We start from the raw sequence: 27,446 nt of genomic DNA on the forward strand, positions 1-27,446 counted from the left end.
CAACCAGGAATGGAAATTTGGCAACACTGTCACTGCATTAATTGCCATCATCGCTGCCTGAGACTCTGTCAGAAACTGGAAATCACAAAATGATTTCCTTTTCCTCACTTCCTGAATCCCAGTATCCTGTCAGTGCCTCCCAATGGCAACCCTGGTCAGAAGCCTACTGGCAAGGGACCCTGGGAAGTGTAACCTGCAGACTTTCAGCTCTCTAAAATATTAAATGAGCAAAGAATAGCAGCAGGAACAGAGCTGATAGCAGACAAGTGACCGGTATAGGAGAGACTGTCATAGGAGAGGTGGCAATACATTTTGAGAGAACTATCTCAGAGGGTTGCTAAAGGATCCTCGTGGTCAAACTAGGTTAAAAGAAGCTGAGGTGCCTCTTATTCTAGACCTTGTGGAATTGGACAATAAACATGATCAAGTGCTTGGTGTCAAAGACCAAGGGTTTACCACTAGATGTATGGACTGCATAGTGTCCATGGGACTCAGGCAGAATCCTCTAGAAGGGGAAAGGAAATCTAAAAAAAAGAAAAATTGACATTGAATTTTCCCCTCAACATAGTAAAAGAGAAATCAAAAAGATTAAATTTATTTGGAGAAAGAAAAAAGTGACATTTCTTATAACCAGAGCATTCAAGTGTCCTACATGCTCTAGAATGGTCGAGTTCCAGGAGATGTGAGCACTCCATATAACACAGGATGGATAGGAAACCAGGGGATTGAATGATATGCTCTAGGATCACAGAGTTGTTCACTGACTCCTGAACTAGTCTTTCTATTGGACCAAGCTGCCATTGGACCAACAACAAATGCTGCCACCACGATTGCATAACAGTGCGCTCGAAACAGATACACCATGAGCTCCACTGTGAATTCTTCAATGTATTTGTGGCCAGGTTTCTACTTTTGTTTTGTTGGTGGTGATATTGGCAGTACTTTTTCTAAATTATGTAACCAATATGCTAATATATTCTCATCGCAACAATTTAAAAGTATGCATATGATATGCTCAAAGCATGAAAATAACCCCACCACTGCCACCCACACACATACACCCACCCTCCTCAGAGGAACTGTCATAGGAGCTGAGATTGCTGATCAAGGAACAAGAACCTTGAACTCATGCCTTTATGAAATCTGGCCAACTGAAACCTGGGTGGAGATGAAAACCTTATAAAACTATCAATGAGGTGAGCTGGGTTTTATCACCTGTTTGTTTTACAGTACTGAATCTACTTTTAGGGCAGACTGTTTCTTTGATCTTATAATCCTAAATAGGCCATTTAGCTATGTAAGTGTTAAACTGATCCCACATCAGCATAGAAGGTGTTTGAGATGGTGAGCCCCTCAAGCTTGAATGTTTTGGTCCATAGAGGTTCACACAGGAGGCTGCCTACACAGGAAAGCTAAGTGTTAGCTTACATGCTTACAGTGCTAAGGGTATGACAGGTATTACTCTGTTTGAGAGAACTGTTTTGTTTTATATATTTGGCTTGAGATCTCATTGTCCTAAAAATGTCACTTGTTCTTACAGATGAGGATAATTGTTTGCAGTCTTGCTGACAGGAGCTTTGGAGCTGAGCTCTGAGAAGCTGAAGGGGCTGTTTCCTCTAGAGTCATGGTGCATGTCAGTGCTACTTTGAGGTCCATGAGACAGTTGGCAGCCTTCTAAGCACTGTGAGATGGAAGGTTCCTTCACAGAGGCAAGGGTACCATTAGCAATGGTGATGGTGAGGCTCCTTCAGGGCCATTATAGTCAGTGGACATGGACTCAGGGGAGCCAGAGCAGGGCAGGAAAACTGTGGTGGGTTCCTCCTGGAGATCAGAGCAGGCCAAGTGCGCAACTACTAGAAATAATCAGAGTATTAGATATTAATTCAAGCCTAGATTGTTAAAGCTGGCAGTTAAAATCACATAAATATATGTGCCCTAAAATTTGTTGTTTTGAAAGAATATACAGCAAAGCAGCACAGGCTATCTCTGGATAATAGCATTAAGGGTGTTTACAAATTCTTTTTGTAAAAAAAAAAAAATTCTTTTTGTACTTTTGCTTTTGAGTATTTTCTCTTTTTTTCAGTAATGTACATGTACAAGTTGTAAAATTGTTTTAATAATTATTATTATTAATTTAATAAATTAAATATAATATAATTTAATAATAATTTAATATAAATTAATTTAATAAAAATTATTCCAGAGGAGGGAAACAAAAGATGATATGCTACATTTCAGTTCAGATCAACACCTACATTGTCTTGTGCTTATGTGACAGTTTTTGAAGAGCATGTGAAAACTTGTCTTACTTTTTGAAATATCATTAGTTAGGACATAATTTCCATTCATTAAGATCAGGTTATCTGGAGCAGCAGCATTTGGGTGTGTGCTGATAATCTGGTAAGCATAGTCTTTTATAGTCACTTGGGACTTGGTTTGTTTGCCTGTTCTTCGGCTGAAATGATAGAGCTGTGATTGGAGGACTTGTCCTGGTAAACAGGTCTTCAGGCCACTGAGGTCACTTGTTTGGTCCTGTTCGCTGCACAGTTAACACCCCTCCCCATCTCCAGAGTTCTGCAGCACGGTCACAGGAAGGATACATAAGACCTCTGTTCTAACTGTTTGCTGTAGTAGAAGATCATGTGTCCACAGAGTCTTACAGGTGGACCTTCTTGTTTAAGTATGTAGATGGTAGCCAAATATCTTAGACTGCCGAGTTTTAGATACTGTCAAGCCATTTGTTCTCAAAAATATAAGTATGTAGATGGTGGCCAAATATTTTAGACTGCCCAATTTTAGATATTGTCAAGCCACTTGTTCTAAAAAGTATGGTTTAGAAGTAGGGGACTTTGGGAGATTCCTTGGTGGTCCAGTGGTTAGGACTCTGAGCTCCCACTGCCCCAGGCTTGGGTTCAATCCCTGGTGTGGGAACTACAATCTTGCAAGCTGCTCTGCCAAAAAAAAAAAGGAGAGGACTTTATGTTTTAATTGAGTGAATTGGATGATATGTGAAATATATCTCAATAAACTGTTTTAAAAGAGGAAGCAAGAACATAGGGTGACAGAATAATAATAAAAAAAACTCCAGTGCTCTGACTTCAATAATTATTTGTTGAATTAATAGTCTAATAAATAGCTATTAGAATAATAGCCTAAATAGAGACATTTAATCAACCTGTTTTTTAAAATAAGTATAATATGCTTAATTCAGAATTTATATCATTGGTAAAAATGTAAGAAACCAAAGCTCTAAGCTTTAGGACTATTTGAAGAAAGTCTCCATGTACAAACCATAAAATTACAACTGACCAATTTATTTGTACCACTACTGTGAATACCAAGAAAAAAACAGAGGGGAATCAGATCTAGAAATGTAAATATAAGTCAATTTATGAGGGCAGTTTTAAAGATCTGAGAATGGTGTATGTGACAGGCAGCCTACAAGATGATCCTCAGTGATCCTCACTTCCTGGTACTCATATAATTCCACCCCTCCCTTATATTACATTAGAATTGTTTCGTATGACCAATAGCATATGGCAGAAGTAATGGTTTGTCATTTCCAAGGCTAAGTCACAAAAGACAGTGTAGCTTCTACGTCCCCCTCTACCAACGCTCTTGCTCTCAGGTAATTTGCTTTGAGAACATGAACTGCTGTGTCATGAGCATCCCTTACAGAGAGGACCTTGTAGCGAGGCCTCCTGCTAATGGCCACATGAGTGAGCTTAGAAGCAGATCCCCCTGTTAAGCCAAGCCTTCAGAAGACTGCAGCCTCTGCTGACAGCGCAAGTGCAGCTTCACAAGGGACCCTGAGCCAGAACCACCCAGCTAAGCTCCCCCTAGATTCCTGACTGTCAGGAACTGTATGGGATAATAAGCGCTTGCTGTTTTCAGCCACTAAACTTTGGGAGTAATTTCTTACTCAGCCATAGATAAAGTAGAGACTAAAACAACTGACAAAATGTAGAGATCCAAGACATATATATTATTTTTTTTTTTTAATTTTATTTTATTTTTAAACTTACATAACTGTATTAGATTTGCCAAATATCAAAATGAATCCACCACAGGTATACATGTGTTCCCCATCCTGAACCCTCCTCCCTCCTCCCTCCCCATTCCATCCCTCTGGGTCGTCCCAGTGCACCAGCCCCAAGCATCCAGTATCGTGCATCGAACCTGGACATATATATTATTATAGGCCTTTCTAGAAAACATACAACTGGTAAAATTCTGTTTGCCCAGGGCCTTCTATCCTATCATTTCCTTCCTCCCCAAAAGATTTCAATGTGCTCAACTGGAAGATTTCACTCTCCCGTGGAAACATGTTTTCTGATTGTATAATCAAAGTCCATAGAAAATTTACATTTACTTTAAGTTGGTCATGGTTTTTCTCTTCAAATTTTAATGTTCTATTCTTAAATACTAGATGTACTTTTCTTATAATATCCACAAAATTCATTATGTAAGAAGCATGATTTAACATTCAGACCTAAAAGAGTTGACAAATTTTAAGAATGTTTTTCCATTGTAGAATTTTTTGATCTTTTTTTTAAAAAATCGAAGTATAGTTGATTTATAATGTTGTGTTAGTCTCAGGTGCACAGCAAAGTGATCCAGTTATCCATATACTACTGAATATACATGTGTGTGCAGGTTATTAGAAGATACTGAATATAGTTCCCTATACTATGCAGTAGATCCGTGTTGTTTATCTATTTTATATATAGCAGCATGTATCTGTTAATCCCAAACTAGAATTTTCTTATTCTTATTACGATTTTGACAGTAGGTAATTTTGCATTTGAGTCAAACTAGAATGTAGAGGACGCTATCCCTTTTGTAGATGTTTAGCTGAAAAGCATGTGGAGGTGTTGCTGTCCAGCGTCAGATTAAATGAGCTCAGACTTAGAGAAAGATATTCTTATTAAAGAAAGAAAAAGAGAATTTACTTTCTTCTCCTGGTCTAACAATGCCACTTTATTACCATGAATATCTCCAAATAAAAAAGTGAGTATGATGAGTGGTGAGAATGTGATGGTAATATAGATTGTCTCCCCAGCCCCACTTTTCCTCCCCACCATTTATATGGCTGTTCGGTGACTCCTGGCAACTATGTTCAACAAAATACATCCTTTGACCCAAGCTGATAGTACTGAGGTGAACATCTGCTTATCCTTGAAATCTGGAATGGTGAATAAGGTGGGGAGAATGAGAAAGGGATGGGATTGATTTAGTTTTTTTGAGAATGGCTGAATCTGTGACATATAACCTCGCTGCTGTCTGTGTCGTGTTTTTATCCATGTAGCACGAAGCAGAGGAAGACTGCTGGCTGAGACGGAGGTAATGAATCTGAAATACAGAGACAAGTATACATAGGAGCCCAGAGAACGTTCCCAGCTCTGTTTCCTTGTGCCTAGCTCCTCAAGATACCCCTGATGTTTTTCTAATACATTTCTCTTTTTTGTTCAAATGAGGTGGGTTTCCAGTACTTGAAAATAAGAGGTCTAATATGGAAATATTGTAGTGATATATTCTAAGGATTAATTAAGGAAATCAGGAAAGATTTAACCTCACAGCTGTTTATCACAGCATTGAAAACATTAAATATTTAACAGAAACAGATTAGTACCTCTTGATGAAAGTGAAAGAGGAGAGTGAAAAAGTTGGCTTAAAGCTCAAAATTCAGAAAACTAAGATCATGGCATCTGGTCCCATCACTTCATGGGAAATAGATGGGGAAACAGTGGAAACAGTGTCAGACTTTATTTTGGGGGGCTCCAAAATCACTGCAGATGATGATTGCAGCCATGAAATTAAAAGACTGCTTACTCCTTGGAAGGAAAGTTATGACCAACCTAGATAGCATATTGAAAAGCAGAGATATTATTTTGTCAACAAAGGTCTGTCTAGTCAAGGCTGTGGTTTTTCCAGTGGTCATGTATGGATGTGAGAGTTGGACTGTGAAGAAAGCTGAGTGCTGAAGAATTGATGCTTTTGAACTGTGGTGTTGGAGAAGACTCTTGGAGAGTCCCTTGGACTGCAAGGAGATCCAACCAGTCCATTCTAAAGGAGATCATTCCTGGGTGTTCATTGGAAGGACTGATGCTAAAGCTTAAACTCCAGTACTTTGGCCACCTCATGTGAAAAGTTGACTCATTGGAAAAGACTCTGATGCTGGGAGGGATTGGGGGCTGGAGGAAAAGGGGACGCCAGAGGATGAGATGGCTGGATGGCATCACTGACTTGATGGACATGAGTTTGAGTGAACTCCGGGAGTTGGTGATGGACAGGGAGGTCTGGTGTGCTGTGATTCATGGGGTCGCAAAGAGTCGGACACGACTGAGCGACTGAACTGAACAGAATGTACCCAATATATATAAATCATATTTTAGGGTAATATTAGGATAAAATTATGTGTTTATGATACATGCTAATGAAAAATGTAAGTTTGAGGGGGTTATGTCCTAATTAGTCACATTTTTTTAAGTATTCAGATATAGGCATACAAGAAATTATGGCATTGTATAAACTGTCAGTAGAGGTTCTCTATGGTAGAATTGCAAAATTTTTATCTCCCCTCCTTTTTAAAAATCTCATTATTGGTAAGGAACTTGCATTTCTTGTGCATTAAGAACAAAGAAAATTTTATACCAAAAGAAGAATTAAAATAATATGTGGGAAGTTTGTCAGTCCACAAGTAAAACTAAAAGCTATAAAAGTTTAAAAAGAGTGAGAGCTCAGGAATAGGTTAATATCAGAAATGAGATAACACTATGATCATGAGAATGTGAAACAAGAGAAAAAAAAAAAAAACCTCCTCCAAGTACATTACAGCTTGATTGCCATAATTATAGTGTAAAGATAAGCAAGAGGTTTATAACAACTAGTTGGATAAGCAATATGTGGTTTGTAAGGCTCAGTCATTCTCTGCGGGCAACTAGCCACTGTCTCTAATCTCACTCATACAGTAATAACTTAATTCAGAGTATAAATCCAACAGATAATAAACATACCCTAGAGGGATGAAGTAAGCAAAAATCTAAGCATACAGTGATAAACTGTCATTTATATTTAAAGCAGATAGTAGAAAAGGACCAAAAAGAAAAACTTCAGTGGAAAAGGAGAAAATGATCAGATTGCATATTAAAAATATTTTTGCAGAAACAGATTAAACTAAACCATGATTTATTCAAATACAAAACATCACAATCAAACTCTCTCTAAATACCTGCATGGCATCTCACCCTTTCTAACCTGTTTTATACCAAAGAACTTCAATCACAAGACGTGGTTGGCAGTATTTCAGAAATGCTATTCAACAGTACAAAATCCTTTTTTTGGAAACTAGGATTAGCTTAACACAAATATGGGTATGTAAAAGTAGGCAGTGAGTTATGCAATATTTATTCAAGTGGAATTCTTCCAATATTTTCTGGAAGAGAGGTACTTTTCAATAATGCCATTCTGTAGACCAACATCTTAGAGAAAGTGCTTATGAGTATGCTTCTTTTCCTCAAATGAGTGTTTCTTAAGACTGAAAAGGCACAAAAGTGTGAGAGCAAGATAAATCTCAGATTTTAATGTAATTAGTGACTAATTTCAACAAAGTTTATATAGAAATAAAATAAGCTCAGATTTTGTATAAGTTCTCTCTACTCCCTTTTATCCATTTATTAAATTCTGAAAAAAATTTACTTGGATCTGCAAGATTCTAATATCGCTCCTTCAGTTTACCCATAGCAAGCTTGCTGCATATCAGGAATGAACTATCTCTACCTATATTGTCTGTGCAGTAAGCCATGTCCATCACTGTCTCCCTCTCTTAACTGTATGTTACCTATTTTCTTCTTGAGCATCTTCAGTCTGGTCCCTGATCTGATGGTAGAATTGAACTCCATGTTCTCTCCCATCATTTATAACCCTAAACATTGATTTTCCTATGTTTCTATTTTTCGTTAGTTTTTTCTTTTTCCTCTTGACCCCTGAAATCTGATCATTATCTGAAATTCAGTCTATAGCCATTGGTCATCTCTCCAGTCTTTTCTTAGAGCATTCTTTCACTCTCAATGGAGAAGGAAATGGCAATCCACTCCAGTGCTATTGCCTGGAAAATCCCATGGACAGAGGAGCTTGGTAGGCTACAGTCCATGGGGTCGCAAAGAGTTGGATACGACTGAGCGACTTCATTTTCACTCTCAAGATTTCAGTTCCTCAATTTTAGTCCCTGTTGCCAGCTGGGTGTTACTATTATGTTATGGCCTCGTCTAGAATAGAACCCATCATCTTGCTGTCTAAGCTGACTATTCTCATTCTTCATTATTTCATTACCGAGATCTAACAGTTCTTTCACAGAGTCTCTGAAATCCATCTCTCCATTTCACTTTGCGGTTACCTTTCTTAGGCTATGGCCTTATGACATTGGTTTCTCCCTACTTGGTATCTCTCAGAAGAGCTAAGATAGGCTTGCATATTGGTAGCTTACATGGGCAGTGATACCAAGAAGCATGATTTAGAGGCTGACGGAGTGGGACAGTAAAGGAGGGAAGGCTGGTCCAAAGATTCCTTACTGAATTGGCCACCACTCTGGGTAACTGATGTCAGGTCTCACCAAGATCTTCTAATGAGCCTTATGAAATGCATCTCTGAAAATCCACCTGGGAGATGAAAGGAGGAAATATTTACTTATAAGATCCTGTCCCCCATTGATTAAAGCTGGCTTTACTGGCGATGCCTCCTCTGCACTTCCTGATTGCACATGCATGAGACCGCACTTCTACTGGCCTTTGAGAAGCTCTGGGCAGGAAGCAATAAATAAATGTTTTTAGCTTACATGAGTTTTGTCCAGTTGCACCTATAAGACGTGGCACAAAGGGGACTGAGTGGCTTATAAAAGACGTATGATGTATCTTATCATTTAATTTGCTGTGTGTGTCTCTTGTCTCTTCAACAGAACTCTGTCTCAATGGCATATATCCATTTACCAACAACTACTACCACTCCATCCAGGCTTTAGCCCCAGTATTGATGCCAAAGCACTTTCACACACACATAACACTGTTTTTAAAGTTAGTATTTTGGATTGTTTTTTTTAACAATGTTACTATGTTCCTATTATCTGGTTTTCTTAAGATCATTGCACATTTAGGTAGGAAGTCTGGCTAGTTTAGCAACATAGCCACTGGCTAAAGAAGGCTATCTAAAGCTGAAACACTGGACTCATTAACCCTCACAGTCCAGCCAACTAACCTAGTAATTTAAGGTTAGTTTTTGTAACATCTTATTTTTACATTCTACAGCTTAGAGCGAGATTTTTTGCATGCTCTAATCTATTCCATCAAGATGAGTTGGAAGACTTCAGCAGTGGTGTATAAGACCAAGTTATAATGATCTCGAACTATGCCTATTCCTATACATCAATAGTGTTGATTCATAAAATGTTCCAGTGAGAAAACAAATTCACCTTCTTTATCCTCTGAGTATAATATAACATCCACAGCATTTATCAATGTCTTTAGTTACTTGGTTTTCAAATGTTGAAGATAAAAGTTAGCAGAATACCTCTCCTAGAGGAAGTCTGGGGAGTTCTTTGGACCTGAAATAAAATCCTTAACGTTTTTAAGGGAGAAAAGTTCAAGAATTTGAAAAAAGCATACATTCACTTAACAATATTCATTGAGCACGCTATTGTAAAAAAGCACTACAGCAGTCCCCCTCTTATCCACCACTTTGCTTCTCACAGTTCCAGTTACCTGCAGGCAACCATTGCCTGAAAATAATAAATGGTAAATTCCAGAAATAAATAATGTATACATTTTAAATCATGTGCCATTCAAAGCGGCATGATGAAATCTCAAGCTATCCTTCTTCACTGCATCTGGGATGTGGATCATCCCTTTGTGTAGCACATCCCACTCTAAGTGTAGTCACTTAGAGACTTTCTGGGTAGCAGTCTCACAGGGTTTGTGTTCTAGTAACTCTCATGTTGGACTTCCCTGGTGGCTCAGACGGTTAAGTGTCTGTCTACAATGTGGGAGACCCGGGTTCAATCCCTGGGTCAGGAAGTTCCCTGGAGAAGGAAATGGCAATCCACTCCAGTACTATTGCCTGGAAAATCCCATGAACAGAGGAGCCTGGTAGGCTACAGTCCATGGGGTCGCAAAGAGTCGGACATGACTGAGCGATCTTCACCCTTCACCCTAACTCTCATTTTACTTAATGATGGTCCCCAAAGAGCAAGACAATGCTGACAATTCAGATATTCTCTCACTTTGCCTAATTTATAAATTAAAGTTTATCACATGTATGTATGTATAGAAAAGTAGCCTGGTATCTTCCACAGGGGGTCTTGGAACATATTGGCCATGCCTCCCATGGATAAGGGGGAATATTATATAACATCATATTCATCACTTCAAAAACTAGTGTTTACTGCTCTACTTATAAAAAATTACATATACTCTCTGCAAAATAAACAAACAAAAAACACAGAAACAGTACAGTACCTATAATCTTACCACTCAAATATAAAACTGCTAACCTGTTACAGATATCTCTAGTGCTTCCGTGTTAGAGTCCTGTTTAAAATGCTCTCATGGGAACAAAGTGAAGGTTAAAAAAATGCAAATGCAGGAATCTCTGTTTGAGTAGACTCCATGTTTTCCAGTCACCAGGATTATGTCCTACTCTCCATGGTATCTACCCCAAGGGCTGACACATACTATCACTAATAAAATTGTTCAGGGGCAGTTCCTGAGTCTCATTAAAAACTAAACCAAAACAAAACATATTAATAAGCTCATTTCCCCAGAGTGTCTGCTGTTAAGTGAGACATTTAGAAGGCTGAGTCACATTAACACCTTCTGATCATAAAGGGATATTCAGGAACTTTAAACAGAGTTTCTCTATATTCACCAAAAGATGGTAAGTTTTGGATTTTAATTAGGAATGGAATTTGGTGGCACAGGCAAGAAAAATCTACACTTAGCTAGTTGTTGAAAATCGGAAGAGTAGTATCTATTGAAGAACATGTGGGGATGGTGTCATTGTCTCAACACTCCTTCATATCACCTCAACAGGAGGAATAAGACAAAGATTGATTTATCATATCAGGGACTCATTTTCACATAGGATAAAAGGTGAATATACTGGTAAAATTATCATTTTAATATTTATGCAAGAAGATTGAAAACAAAGCCTATTATTTTCCTTTTGTTTGGGAATTACATAGTACTTGACTTCAGAAAAATTTGCTTTCCAGCAGTTATTCGTAGGCTGGATATGAACAATTAGTCTTTTTTTATATGGAATATTTTCTCTTCTACTCTAGTATTAAAAGGAAGATTCTGATACATCTATGGAGAAAAGAAATCCTCTTTGTACCCTCAGGAGAGAAAATAAGTATTTCCAGTCTCTTCCAAAAGGTGGAGATGAGGGACTTGCCTGGTGGTCCAGCGATTGAGAATCTGCCTTGCAGTGCAGGGGGTGCAGGTTTGACCCCTGATTGGGGAACTAAGATCCCACAGGCTGCAGAGCAACTAAGCCTGTGCCACAACTACTGAGCCTGAGTGCTGTAACGAGGGATCCCTCATGACTTAACAAAGATCCTGTGTGCTGAGGCTAAGACCAGACACAGCCAAATAAATACATAAGTATTTAAAAAATACATATTTTTTAGATAAGTATTTTTTTTTAAAGTGACGATGAGTCCCGTGTTTGTAAAACCAAATTCTTTTTGACCTTAAGGAAATGAAACTAGCTTCTTTTCTGATAATAGTTTTTCTATACTTTTGCTGAGGTTATTGATATTAGTTTTACTACGCAGTCAAGATTTTGTATGAAAGGATAGAGGATATCCTTTGAGTCGAGACTTCAAAAAAAAAAAAAATAGGTCTGACACAGGAGGCCAGGAGGGGATGGATAATGGTACCATTAGAATTAGTTCTGTGTGACTACCTGATGCTTCTGATAACAGAATCCAACCTTGGTCCTACGTCCCTGGCACTGGTTTGTTTAGCTGAGATTCTGCCTTGGTCCTGGTTCTCATTCTGCTCCAATACCCCCAAGAGAAATAAGAATCGTGTCCAGCCTGTGCCAGGCTCCTTTACTGAGGTTTGGTATCACTTCTTCCCGTAAAAATGGCAGGTCAAAAGGGAAGCCCATTATTTAGGGACAAACCATGCAGATGGTATTTCTGGTTTGTCTCCCAAGGTCAGCTGGCTGCTTTACCTAGAATCCATGTTGAACAGTTTTTACATCAAATCCTCTGTACCAAGATGGTGGATCATCAGTCACTGAGAAGTAAGGCCTCTTCCTAACTTCTCTGCCTTCTGAATAATCTGTTTTATCCCAGTCCCAAGAGGGCCAAATTGTTCAGTTAACAGGACAGGTTTTCAGACTACCCATTGGTTAGCTGGAGAAAATAATATGATATGGGATGAATGGTCAATAGCATAATATAAGAAACTAAGAGTAATCAATATTTTAAGATCCCATCAAGATGGAAAATTATATGCAAAATAGCTTCAATCACTAATTAGTAGTCGTTTTCAATTAGAGTAGTAGTTTTCAACACTTCTGTTTTAAGTTGACTTTTTCAAAATATCTTAAAATTAGGGAGTTAGAGTTACCAAGTTATTTGAATTGTATTGTAAATCACTGGGGAAAATTCAGTCTAATTCATGTAAAACTCCTCAATTATCTTGGTAATTTAGAAAAATTAGTGCTTCCTATCCTGATTGACCCAAATAAGTATGGTTATTGACCTGAACTATTGTCTTTTTATTGTAAGTAACATTCTGGTTTGGATTGGCAATTTTTTAAGTGACATTTTAAGGCTTACCCTCTTTATTAGGAGAAAGAAAACTTAAGAAAGAGAACTTTTTAAATCCCTTGCTTTGTAACAGTTGCTAATAAATTAAAAAAAAAAATTCCACAACCACAAAGACTGAGTCTAAAGTTGAATTTATTCTGACATTTCATAAACAAAATTCTAATTTTCTAGTATGAAAAGATCTAATCAAATGCAAACATAGTTGATTTTAAAAGAAGTTAATGATTTATTTAAGTGAAAAGGCTGAACGTATTTGTTTATAATGAAATTTCCCAGCACTGCCAAATTAGCTTTTTACTTATGAATTTTGTCAGGCTGTTTAGTCAACTAAATGGATGTAGGGCTTTCCAGGTAGCACTAGTGGTAAAGAACCTGCCCGCCAATGCAGGAAATATAGGAAACACAGGTTTGATCCCTGGGTCGGGAAGATGCCCTAGAGGAGGAAATGGCAAGGCAATCCAGTCTTCTTGCCTGGAGAATCCCACAGACAGAGGAGCCTGGCAGGTTCAGTTCACAGGGTGCAAAGAGTCAAGCACGACTGGGTGACTGAGCACACACGCATAGACTCACTGAGGGGCTCTTAACTCTAGAATTCACTCCCCCTGGTGGTCCAACAAATTGTAAACTTACTAGCCTTCAGGGAATGGCATTAAATACTTTCTCCTTGACAACCACGAACACAAAACTAAATAATACTTTCATGTCAAATGACTAACTATAGTTAATTTAAATGCATTTACATAAATAAGAGACAATATTTATTTTTAGAAACTAGTAAATAATTCTAATTAATATACTTATGAAGTGAAATGAAGTGAAATTTTCTTACTTGTGTCCGACTCTTTGCGATCCCATAGACTATACGTCCATGGAATTCTCCAGGCCAGAATACTGGAGTGGGTAGCCTATTCCTTCTCCAGAGGATCTTCCCAACCCAGGGATCAAACCCAGGTCTCCTACATTGCAGGCAGATTCTTTACCAGCTAAGCCACAAGGGAATTGTGTATATTCACAAGGGAATTGCGAGCCACAAGGGAATTGTGGTATACTTATACCAACTGTTTAATATAATGATAAATAAAACTTTTATTGACAAATAAAATAGCAATTATCAATTTATAAGTAAGTTAATAAGCCTGTTTATACTCTATTGCATTTGTATAGAGAACACCTAACATATTTCTATCGTCATAATGCTTTCCCAAGCAAAGTGAACCAAATATTTATTTGGTGAATTTAGGTAGCAGAAGAGAATATTTGCAATTTATATGTTTCAAGCCAATCTGAGGAGAAATTACATACCTCCTTCAAGCAATACAACCTAATATCCAAATCTTCTAACCTATCCTAAACTTAACGAGAATCTTTGTTCCAGAGACCTTGTGTGAAACTTCATAACATTATCAAATGGCAAAGAGATGATTCTATACTATGCATTCTAAGATGCATTTTTCCAACTAACACATGGGGTGCTATAAATGCTAAGCATTTATAAACAATCGATGACATGAGAAGATTACAAAAACAAAGATAACATTTTTCTGTTTCTCCTCTGAGGACCAAAAAGCCAAATGAAATGAGAAAGATACAGGTCAAAAACAAAACCCTCAAAAAACTCCACCTTGAGTGACATCCCAGAACATCCATGGGAAACCAGGTAGAAGGTAGGAAAGATAGGGACAGATTTTAGCAGATGTTTTTGAGTTATCCAATTATTTAGAACAATTGCAATTAATTCCAAGGCAAGTTTAACACTCAAGAAGAAATTGATTTGGAAAAGGTAGGTTGCAAGTTTAATCGAATACGAGCACAAATGAATGAATCCGTAACTAAACATCTATATAAGAAATGCTTATCCAGGAAGTAAGCAAACTATCTGAGACCTATTCAATGGTTCTGTCTTCCCATAATTTCACATCTGCTGCTGTCGTCAAGACAGAAAGACTAATCTTCAAATGTCAATAATAACAGCAAATATTTTTGGAGTGCTGTGCAAAGAGCTTCAGCAGATTAACCTCAGTTATTCTCACAGCAACCTATTGAGACCTATTCAGACCCATGGAGTTGGTAAGACGATAATTTTAAACTCAAGACATTTGAGATTTAACAGATACAGAAAGAAGCCTGTTCAGAGCTTCTCTTATTGAAATAAAGGCAGAAGTTTCTGGAAGAGAGGTAGCCATAAATCCCCTGTCCATGGGGAGCTTTACTGCCCAGAAAAAAAGATGGAGAAGACCACCTGCATCCACATCAGCAAACTTTATCACAAATTTCCTTACTTTCCATTTGTCCCCCTAAAAGCCCATTTGTTCCCATAAAGCCTCTTCTTCCCCTCCCCATCCTTATTAATTGTTGGGGAAATCTCGTTTTTCCTTATGCTCCCATGTACATAGCTGATTAAAAGCTGTCTTTTCCCTTAGTAATCTGACTTTTGTCACTCTAATTCACATGTCCCCAATTATCAAACCCAGGAGGGTAGAGGAAACATTTTCCTCTGACAAATCCTGCAATGTAAGTAATTTCATCTTCATCGTAGACATCAGAAAACTTAAGGCTCAGGGAAATTAGGAAACTTGTTGAAGTTCACTGAACTAAAGGAATCAAGATTTTAAATACAAGATTATTGCTTCAGAGAACATATGCTAGTTATCATTTCATTTAATTATTCATATTGGGTCCAAAGGCTCTACCAGCCTAAACAGTCAAAACTTAAAAACAATTCTTCCAAGACCCTACCATTGATGTCTTAATTCTGAATGTTTCAGTATTTACCAGGAGGGACATTATTTGGATGACTGCATATGTACTCAAACTGTGTGGTAAAAACAAAGTACATAAAGCAATTATCTTAATTTTACTTCCTTCACAAGTTTCTAAAATTGGTATGCTTAATTCACAGGAAGAAATTCCTTACATACAATTGGAAAACTGACTCAAGGTGAAAAAATCTAGCAAGAGCAAGACTCCATTGGTCATACGTTACAAGGAGGGAGTTGAACGGACAATACACAGGACCTAGAGCAGTCAGAGACCAATGTCTGTGAGGCCCTAGACATGCCCCAACTTTGCCAAAATGAGGAATCTGCCCCAGGGTAGCCATTACTAACAGCCACAAAGAAAGGCAGCTAGCCTGATCACAGAGGATAAACAGTGGCTCAGAGAATGAAGATTAAAGGAGGATGTCCTGGGGATGTCCCAGGGTTAGGAAGATCCCCTGGAAAAGGAAATGGCAAGCCACTCCAGTATATTCTTGCCTGGAAAAACCCACAGAGAGAGAAACCTGGCAGGCTATAGTCCACAGAGTTGCAAATACTTAGTGACTAAACAATAACAAACCTGGGGATGGGAATCAAAAGGAAGTAGGAAGCCCTGCATCATACAGCAAATTCCCCTTATCTATTTATTTTACATATGGTAATGTATATGTTTCAATGCTATTATCTCAGAGGTGCAAAGGCAGAAAGAAAGTTCCTGCGATGGACACAGATAAGCAAGTAGCCTGCAAAACACTGAAGCAGGTAGCACCACAGAGCTATGTTACAACAAGCCAGAATAAATATTACTACCTTCCTCCAGTGAAAACAATTGGGATGAACATGGATAGAGTTCCAGGATATTTTTAAGAAAAAAAAAATCAAGTAACAAAACACTATGTACAATATGACACAGTTTCTGTTTTTAAAAATCCATAAAGCATCCAAAGAAGACATATAGATGGCCAATAGGCACATGAAAAGATGCTCAACAACACTAGTTAGTAGAGAAATGCAAATCAAAACTGCAACTGTACCACCTTGCTGCTGCTGCTGCTAAGTCGCCTCAGTTGTGTCCGACTCTGTGCGCTCCCATAGACAGCAGCCCACCAGGCTCCCCTGTCCCTGGGATTCTCCAGGCAAGAACACTGGAGTGGGTTGCCATTGCCTTCTCCAATGCACGAAAGTGAAAAGGGAAAGTGAAGTCGCTCAGTCATGCCCGACTCTTCGCGACTCCATGGACTGCAGCCCACCAGGCTCCTCCGCCCACGGGATTTTCCAGGCAAGAGTACTGGAGTGGGGTTCCATTGCCTTCTCCGGTACCACCTTACACCAGTCAAAATGTCTTAAAATAGCAAATGTTAAAGATGTGGAGAAAAGGGAACCCTCCTACACTGTTGGTTGGAATGTAAGTTGGTACAGCCACTATGGAAAACAGTATGGGGTTCCTCAGAAAACTAAAAATAGAGTTACCATATGATCCAGCAATCCCACTCCTGGGCATGTATCCAGACAAAACTTTAACTTGAAAAGATACATGCATTCCTATTTTCACAGCAGTGCTATTCACAATAGCCAAAACATGGCAAACTAAAAGCCCATCAACAGATGAATGGATAAAGAAAATGTGGCACATATACACCATGGAATATTATTCAGCCATGAAAAGAACAAAATAATGCATTTTCAGCAACATGGATGCAGTTAGAGATTATCATACTAAGTAAAGTAAGTCAGAAAGAGAAATACAAATGCCATTTGACATCACTTACACGTGGAATCTAAAATATGGCACAAATGAACCTGTCTACAAAACGCACTCACAGACATAGAGATCAGACTTGTGGTTGCCAAGGGGGCTGGGAGGAAAGGGAGGGATGGACTGACAGTTTGGGGTTGGTAGATGCAAACTATTACATTTAGAATGGATAAACAAGGTCCTACTCTTTAACACAGAGAGCTGTATCCAATCTCCTGGGATAAACCATAATGGAAAGGAATATAAAAAAGAATATATATATATATACACACACACACACATGTAAATATGTGTGTGTGGGTGTGTGCATAACTGAGTCACTTTGCTGTGTGACAGAGATTGACACAACATTGTAAATGAACCATAGTTCAATTTTAAAAATCTATAAAGTGGTATATATTTCCCAAGGATACATATGAATATCCATCTGTAAAGGCATAATAAAAAGACTGGAAAACTACTGTGGAAGTAAACAAATGAGAGTAATCTTACTAAGGATATTTATGCAGGGCTTGCTATATTGAGGGAGTCAGGCACCATCACTAATGTTTGGCAGAGGCTGAAAGACAGGCAGGGGAGTGGTAAAAAGAAGTGCTATAGTGGGAAACAGGAAGGCTTTGGGTATTCTGTGATTGGAAATTGTTGGCATGGAAAGCTAGAGACTGGCTAGCTAGAAGCAGGGGTATCTTAAGTGATTGGTTTAGGGAGCATGTTTTACTCTCTCTGGTTGGTCCTGAGTTGGAAACTGGCAGTCATTGACCAAACTTGCTGAGCTTGTGGTTTGACTTACCAGCCTGGGTGCTAGAGAGTGTGTGTCAGTGTTCTGTTGATATACATGGTCTGGCTCTTGTTCATTCATATATTCAGTCCCTCATTATGCACTACACTGGTATTTCCAGTGACCATTAGCAAGGTGGGAAAGGGTATGGTCATCAAAGACTAAACTCCTTATCTGTAATTTTTACTTTTTTATTTAAAAAATTACTTATTTTTATCTGTATAATTTTTTTAAATCCTGAAGCAAAATGGAAGAAGGACGTAGTTGTCATTTCTAATGTTTACAACAGCATCGAAGGATTGATGCTTTTGAACTGTGGTGTTGGAGAAGACTCTTGAGAGTCCCTTGGTCGGCAAGGAGATCAAACCAGTCCATCCTAAAGGAAATCAGTCCTGAATATTCATTGGAAGGACTGATGCTGAAGCTGAAGCTCCAATACTTTGGCCACCTGATGCAAAGAACTGACTTATTGGAAAAGACTGATGCTGGGAAAGATTGAGGGCAAGAGGAGGAAGGGGCAATAGAGGATGAGATGGTTGGATGGCATCACCAACTCAGTGGACATGAGTCTGAGCAAACTCCAGGAGATAGTAAAGGACAGAGAATCCTGGCGTGCTGCCATCCACAGGGTCACAAAGAGTTGGAGACCACTGAGACTGAACAACAACAGGGCGAGATGGAGCCTATTGTTACTGTACTACTGAGAATACTAAGGCACTAGGAAGTTAACTTGCCCAAGATCATACAGTTGATAAATAGCAGAATTTAATTCCACATATATCTGATCCTAAAAGCTACTTTCCAATATGCCATGCTGCTGCTTATGATTATGAAAGTATAGTTATTCTATCATTAAAAGAGAGGATGATTATTTATACCAGCTAGAAAGGGTAAGCGTAAGACATGTTGGATTAACACAATATTAGCTTCTATGAGTATATTAGACTCTGTCTACCAATATGATATTAGAACTCAGAAATTATTGCTATTCTTTTTAAATTGAATTTATAAGCCTATCATATAACAGTCCTGAATGAATTAATACAACTCTGATCCTTTGTATTTCCAGAAAGGTAGCTTTGGCTTTTGAACGAGATAGCATCGAACCAGATGGGATAGTATGGAACCTTTTATATCTTCAGAGAATTCCATTCAGAGCAAAACTTATCACCTCTATTGCTGATAAAATGGCATGAGCCAATTCCTCCTCTAGGAGATGCTAATGATTCCACTTCCTGTAGGTGTAAAGCAGAATGTGAACCAGTTGACTGCTTTTCAGTGCTAATGTAGCTAACCTAACCTCATCAAGTGGATTTAGAGCTTATACTTATAAATGTCTAATATTTACCTCTGGCTAAAGGAGTGCCAAAGGCTTCTTCGGTGGTTCAGCAGGTAAAGAATCTGCATGCAGTGCCGGAGACAAAGGAGATGCAGGTTCATTCCCTGGGTCAGGAAGATCCCCTGGAGGAGGAAACAGCAGCATGCTCCAGTGTTCTTGCCTGCAACTGGGCACACAAGGAGTGGGAACTAAACGGAAATCTTCTTTTTCTTTAAATCTTATTGGGATCACAGGTTATGATGACCTATGAGTTTTTAAAGTAATTTTTATATCAAGTAACTATAGTACTCACAGGAGACTACAGATGTGTAAGTACTTTTGCTATTTTTCTGCCTTGAATGTTACCTCAATGATTTACACAATAATCTAGTAATTTTACACTGAAAAGCACATTACAATCATCTGAAGAGCTTAAAAAACAACATCACTGCCTCGCTCCTCTCCATCACCACCTCTTACCCAAGAAATTCTGATTGAATTGGTAGCCTGGCTGGCTAAAGTCCTTGGGATCGCAAAGAGTTGGACATGACTGAGCAACCAACACTTCACTTCAGAGTATCTGCATAGCTATTTTTAAAAAACTCAACAAGCAATTCTAACCTTCAGCATGAATTGAAAAGCACTACTGTAGACTGTGAAAATTAATAAATAGAAACATAATTAAAATAGTCAGGAGGCCAGAAGAGGGAGCTCTCATGCCCTAGGAAGCCAGCAGAGACCAACTCTTCCTGCCTGGCAGGAGCCCAGCCAATGAGAGACTGTCACAACTCAGCCATTAAAAAATCACTATACTTTCAACTCTCAGTTCCTCCAGTAGACCCTTTGTTCACAATAACCCTTCCAACTTTCTTTCTCCGCTTAGAAGAATTCCTCTCTCCTTGTACTTGTGGACTTACTAAAGCATACCAAGGTCATAGACCTCAAATTGAAATTCTTTTGTTGATCCCAAATAAAGCCCTTCTTGCTGGAGAAGTAACTGGCAGTTTGTTTTAGGTCAGTAAGACCAAGACAGTTGTGATGCAAAAGATTTCATGATGCAGTTGTTCAGTGTGTTTGTCAGCATCCATCCCTTTGGGGAATGATAGTCTCCTCTGATATGAGGTCCTAGCAAGTTTGACTTTACCCCTATCCACCTCCAGCAGTCCTAGTGATCTGCATACAACCCAGTTCAAAGTGATCCAGACCATGGCGGAGACCTCCATAAAAAGTTAATGTCAGTAGGTGGGAAACGTCAAAATTGGAAAGGGAGTATATGTCAAGGCTGTATATTGCCACCCTGCTTCATTCAGTTCAGTTCAGTCACTCAGTTATGTCTTACTCTTTGCAACCCCATGGACTGCAGCATGCCAGGCCTCCCTGTCCATCACCAACTCCTGGAGTTTACTCAAACTCATGTCCATTGAGTTGGTGATGCCATGAAACCACCTCATCCTCTGTCATCCCTTTCTCTTCCTGCCTTCAATCTTTCCCAGCATCAGGGTCTTTTCCAATGAGTCAGTTCGTCTCATCAGGTGGCCAAAGTTTTGGAGCTTCAACTTCAGCATCAGTCCTTCCAATGAATATTTAGGATTGATTTCCTTTAGTATTGACTAGTTTGATATCCTTGCAGTCCAAGGGACTCTCAAGAGTTTTCTCCAGCACCACAGTTCAAAAGCATCAATTCTTCAGCACTCAGCTTTCTTTATGGTCTAACTCTCACATCCATACATGACTACTGGAAAAACTATAGCTTTGACTAGACAGACCTTTGTTGGCAAAGTAATGTCTCTGCTTTTTCATATGCTGTCTAGGTTTCTCATAGCTTTTCTCTCAAGGAGCAAACATCTTTTAATTTCATAGTTGCAGTCACCATCTGCAGTGATTTTGGAGACCAAGAAAATAAAGTCTCTCACCATTTCCATTGTTTCTCCATCTATCTACCAGGATGTGATGGGACCAGATGCCACAATCTTAGCTTTTTGAATGTTGAGTTCTAAGCCAGCTTTTTCACTCTCCTCTTTCACTTTCATTAAGAGGCTCTTTAGTTCCTCTTCACTTTCTGCCATAAAAGTGATGTCACCTGCATATCTGAGGTTATTGATATTTCTCCCAGCAATCTTGATTCCAGCTTGTGCTTCATCCAGCCTGCCATTTTGTATGATGTACTATGCATATAAGTTAGTTAAACAAGGTGACAATATACAGCCTTGACATATTCCTTTCCCAATCTGGAAGAAGTCTGTTGTTCCATGTTGAGTTCTAACTGTTGCTTCCTGACCTGCATGCAGATTTCTCAGGAGGCAGGTCAGGTGGTCTGGTATTCCCATCTCTTGAAGAATTTTCCACAGTTTGTTGTTATCCATACAGTCAAAAGCTTTGGCATAGTCAATAAAGCAGAAGTAGATTTTTTTTCTGGAATTCTCTTGCTTTTTCTATGATCCAACAGATGTTGGCAATTTGATCTCTGGTTCCTCTGCCTTTTCTAAGTCACACTGCTTACTTAACTACTATGCAGATTACATCGTGCAAAATGCTGGGCTAGATGAATAACAAGCTGGAATCAAGCTTGTAAAGAGAAATATCAACAACCTCAGATATGCAGATGACACCACTCAAATGGCAGAAAGTGAAGAACTAAAGTGCCTCTTGATGAAGGTGAAAGAGGAGAGTAAAAAAGCTGACTTAAATGGCAGAAAGTGAAGAAGCAGCAAAGAGCATCTTGATGAAAATGAAAGAGAAGTGAAAAACCTGCCTTAAAACTCAACATTCAAAAAACTAAGATTATGGCTTCCAATCCCATCAATTCATGGAAAATGGATGGGGGAAAATGGAAACAATGGCAGATTTTATTTTCTTGGGCTCTAAAATCACTGCAGAGGGTGACTGCAGTCATGAAATTAAAACATTTGCTCCTTGGAAGAAAAGCTATGACAAACTGGACATAGTATTAAAAAGCAGAGACATCACTTTGCTTACAAAGATCCATATAGTCAAAGCTATGGTTTTTCCTGTAGTCATGTACAGATGTGAGAGGTGGACCACAGAAAAGGCTGAGCACTGAAGAGTTGATGCTTTTGAACTATGGTGCTGGAGAAGACTCTTGAGAGTCCTTGGACTGCAAGGAAATCAAACCAGTCAATCCTAAAGGAAATCAACCCTGAAACTGAAGCTCCAATACTTTGGCCACCTGATTCGAAGAGCCAGCTGATTGGAAAAGACCCTGATGCTGGGAAAGATCAATGGCAGGAAGAGTAAGGGGTGACAGAGGAGAAGATGGATGGTTTGATGCCATTACCAACTCAATGAACATGAGTTTGAGCAAACTCTCTGGGAGACAGTGAAGAACAGGGAAGCCTGGTGTTCTGCAGTCCATGGGGTCTCAGAGTCAAACTCAGCCTAGAGACTGAACAACAAAAACAAGGGAAAGGTGTTTTTCCTCTACTCACCTTAGGTGTAATGGCTGGAGTTTAACTGGCAAAAGAGAGATTAACAAGAGAAAAACAAACAGAAGTGAACACATGCATTGCACATACTTCCAGGAGAGTTCAGTGATGAAAAAATGACCTCAGAGGGGTGTTTAAAAGTGGGGCTTATATATCTCCTTAATAGAAGAAAAAAAATTTTTTTGTAGAGAAATGACAGGACAAAGGAAAGGGTTTTCAGCTTCTAAAGGGAGCAAACTGTTGAAAGGAAAGTATTAATGTTAGGAGGAAACTAATGCTGCCAAGCAGGGCCCTGTGGGACTCCTGGGCGCAGCAGCCTTTTTGTCCCCCATTTCTAAACCTCCATGACCCTCTCTCAGTTCCAAATGGCAGTACAGTTGCTAATCAAAGGAGGAACAGCAACAAAACCAAAAGACTAAAGAACCAGAGAGGCTCATCAAAATGAGGAAACTGGACCACCTAAGACCCTGCACACACCCTAATATTGTCAGCAACACCACCCTTACGAAACTTTGCAGAGAGTCTTACTGCCATACTCCTGTCTGTTATAACCTTTCTCTACTCACCAGGGACGGGGGCAGAGTTCTTGAGGCCCTAGCCTACTGTGTTTCCCCTTTGACTGGCAAAGTAATAAGGCCACTCTTTCCTTCTCCTCCGTAATGGTCTCCATATTTCTGTTCAACACTGGTGCAGAGAGAACCAAGATTTGGGCAACACTAATGGAAGATACGGGCCAGTTGGTAAGGAATGTTATGTAGGTTCCTCTGGTGCCATCCCAAGGCTGATTGGAGTCTAGAGTTATGTCCCATGTCCAATGACTAAGAATTGTTCTGCCCTTTGTGGTATAGACCAGGAGCCATGTGTCTGTTTTTTCTCAATTGCCTTCAGCTCAAAATAATCCACATGCCAGAGTGGCATATTTTAGGGTGGTACACTCTGAACCCTTTCAGAAATCCTCTTCTGTGACTATAGCCGTAAGGACAACATCAGGAATGACTCATACCATCTTTATTACTGCATGGAAGTAATCATTCACTAATAGAAGAGAAGTGACGCTAACATACAAAGAGAAAAAAATAGAGAGGTGGAGAAAGCACTTTGATTTTCTTTTAGTAAATATTTACTTATTATGCTGTTGGCTGGTTGTGAAAATGAGCAAGGACCCCAAGGTCCTTGCTTCCCATGTCCTCCATCTGCCTTTTGTCTGTGGACAAACTTTAACCAATGAGTAAGTTTAATCAGAGAAGTGAGAAAATGAAGAGACAGAGGGAAACAGTTCAGGAGGATTCAATTATAATAGTTTAGTTATTAAGCATGGGCTTCCCAGGTAGCTCAGCTAAAGAACCATCCTACAATGCAGGAGTTTCTGGTTCCATTCCTGAGTTGAGAAGTTCCCCTGGAAAAAGGGTTAGGCCACTCACTCCAGTATTTTGGGGTTTCCCTGGTGGCTCAGATGGTAAAGAATATGCCTGCAATGCAGGAGACCTCGGTTCGATCCCTAGATTGGAAAGATCCCCTGGAGGAGGGCATGGCAACCCACTCCAGTATTCTTGCCTGGAGAATCTCCATGGACAGAGGAGCCTGGCCAGGTACAGTCCACGGGGTCACAAAGAGTTGGACACGACTGAGCAACTAAGCATAGCACAGCACAGTCATTAAGCATAGTTAATGATCTTTAGTTCCTTCTCAAGAGCTACAAATATTCTGAGCCATATCCTGTGAGCTGTTTTGTGGATACTAAAACCCTCACCAAGTGGAAGATATTAACTACATGATGACCAGACTAGCCATGATATTAGCTGCCACAATTCCAGGAACTGGCCTCAAGGACATGGGAAAAAACTGACTTTGGAACTAAAGATTAATTGTACTTAAAACAATCAACATGACAGGGGTCAGACCACTGATGACTAATTTTAAGATGAGTGTCAGGGACTTCCCTGGTGGTCCAGTAAAGATTCCACACTCCTAATGCAGAGGGCATGGGTTGGATCCCTGGTCGGGGAACTAAAATCCAATATACAGCATGGCATAGCCAAAAGAAAAGATGACCATCAGGGTTGACCATGCTGTTTCTGCAATAGACCCCTCCCTCTGTCTATAAAAGCTCTTGCCTGCTGCTTGCCAGTGGTGAGGAGTCCGCCTTTGGACAGGAGTCTACCCTCCCTGCAAGTTGCTGGGTTCCAAAATAAAGAAAACTTTCCTTTCCACCAACCTTGCCTCTTTATTGCCTTTTGAAAAGCAAGCAGCCAGACTCCACTTCTGATTCAGGGGTAGGTGACTGATAATAAGCCCCTGGATGCATCATTAGAGTTTATATTAGATGTTCTATAGAATTAGCTTAAGCTATTTCATGCCAGTTTGAGTTGACAGTCTATTGCTTGAAACCAAAACTGCCCCCCCAAATATAATATGCAGTTAACATTTTTGCAATATCAGAACCATTTTTTGAAGTCATGGAATAGATGACTCCCCTCTCCTGACTTCCAATCATGGTTTTAAAGTCTTTTTGTGTGTGAAGTAGAACAGCCTTATTGCTGACTGTAGAAAGTTTTAGTGCTCTGGATAGAAGATCCAATCAGTCATAATAACATTCCCTTGAGCCAAAGCCTAATCCAGAGCTAATCTAATCCTAATCTAACTCTCTTCAAATCCATAAAGGCTGAAAAAGGTGAGCAAGCTGTTGCAGAAAAAAAGTTTGAAGCTAGCAGAGGTTGGTTCACGGGATTGAAACTTAGAAGCTGTCTCCATAACATCAAATGCAAGGTGAAGCAACAACTGCAAGTGTATTAACAGAAGCTGCAGTAAGTTAACCAGAAGGTCTAGCTAAGATAACTACCCTTGGCTACACTACACAACAGATTTTCATTGCCGAAGATGCCATCTAGGACTCTTATAGCTAGAGAGGGGAAGTCAATACCTGACTTCAAAGTTTCAAAGGATAGGCTGACTGCTGTCAGGGGCTAATACACTTGTGACCTAAGTGGAAGCCAGGGCTCCTTGACCATCCTGAAAACCCTAGGGCCTTTAAGAATAGGAAAATATTTGTAATACATAATAGACAAAAAAGGTAATTTCTTTAACATAATTAGTTTTACAAATCACTAATGACATCAAGCATGATCATATGGGGACTGCCTAGACACAAAAGCCTTTCCTTGTTCCACTTTTTCTCATTTGTAGGAAAAAAGATCTGAACTGACTATGGCTCAGATCATGAATTCCTTACTGCAAAATTCAGACTTAGAGAAAGTAGAGAAAACCACTAGGCTGTTCAGATACGAGCTAAATCAAATCCCTTACGATTATACATTGAAAGTTACAAATAGATTCAAGGGATTAGATCTGATAGAGAGATTTATAACATTGTCTAGGAGGTGGTGAGCAAAACCACCCCCAAGAAAAATGCACAAAGGCAAAATGGTTGTCTGAGGAGGCCTTACAATAGCTGAGGAGAGAAGTGAAGTGAAAGGCAAAGGAGAAAAAGAAAGACATACTCATCTGAAAGCAAAGTTCCAAAGAATAGCAAGGAGAGGCTACAAAGCCTTCCTAAGGGAACAATAACAAAGAAATAGAAGAAAACAATAAAATGAGAAGGACTAGAGATCTCTTCAAGAAAATTAGAGATACCAAGGGAACATTTACTACAAAGATGGGCTCTATAAAGGACAGAAATGGTATGGACCTAAGAAGCAGAAGATACTAAGAAGAGGTGGCAAGAATACAGAGAAGAACTATACAGAAAAGATTTTGATGACCCAGATAACCACCTAGAGCCAGACATCCTGGAATGCGAAGTCAAGTGGGTCTTAGGAAGCATCACTATGAACAAACCTAGTGGAGGTGATGGAATTCCAGCTGAGTTACTTCAAATTCTAAGATGATGCTGTGAAAGTGCTGTACTCAATATCCCAGCAAATTTGGAAAACTCAGCAGTGGCCACAGGACTGGAAAAGGTCAGTTTTCATTCCAATCCCAAAGAAAGGCAATGCCAAAGAATGCTCAAACTACCACACAATTGCACTCATTTCACATGCTAGCAAGGTCATGCTCAAAATCCTTCAAGCTAGGTTTCAATGGAAGCTTCAGTGGCAGCTGCGCTGTGCTGGAGCTGCCGTGAGGAGATACCCCACATCCAAGGTCAAAGGAGAAGCCCCAGCAAGATGATAGGAGGGGCAAATTCACGTTTAGAATCAGACTCCATTCCCACCAGAGATGCTCAGAGGGCTCAAACAAACCTTGTGCACACCAGGACCCAGAGACCCCACAGAGACTGAGACAGAACTGCGTTTGAGTGTCTCCTGTGGAGGTACGGGTCAGCAGTGGACCGCCAGCGGGCCAGGGGCTCTGGGTGCAGCAGACTTGAGTATGGCATAAGCCCTTTTTGAGGAGGTCGCCATTAACCCCACCACAGACCTGCCAGAACTTACACAGGACTGGGAAATAGACTCTTGGAGGGCACAAACAGAGCCTTGTGTGCACCAGGACCCAGGAGAAAGGCGCAGTGACCCCACAAGAGACTGACTCAGACTTGCCTGGGAGTGTCCAGGAGTCTCCAGTGGA

General features: G+C 39.5%; 1 long non-coding RNA gene across 1 annotated transcript in view; it reads right to left on the minus strand.

Moving 5' to 3' along the window:
• Positions 1-568: 568 nt before the first annotated feature.
• Positions 569-27,446, minus strand: part of LOC123335120 — a 38,846-nt gene continuing 11,968 nt past the window's right edge. Inside the window, exon 2 of the long non-coding RNA XR_006553465.2 lies at positions 569-1,853. This is a non-coding gene — a long non-coding RNA (uncharacterized LOC123335120). The remainder of the gene's footprint in view (positions 1,854-27,446) is intronic.

The sequence above is a fragment of the Bubalus bubalis genome, chromosome 9 (assembly GCF_019923935.1).
Source record: "Bubalus bubalis isolate 160015118507 breed Murrah chromosome 9, NDDB_SH_1, whole genome shotgun sequence".
NCBI classification, from domain to species: domain Eukaryota; kingdom Metazoa; phylum Chordata; class Mammalia; order Artiodactyla; family Bovidae; genus Bubalus; species Bubalus bubalis.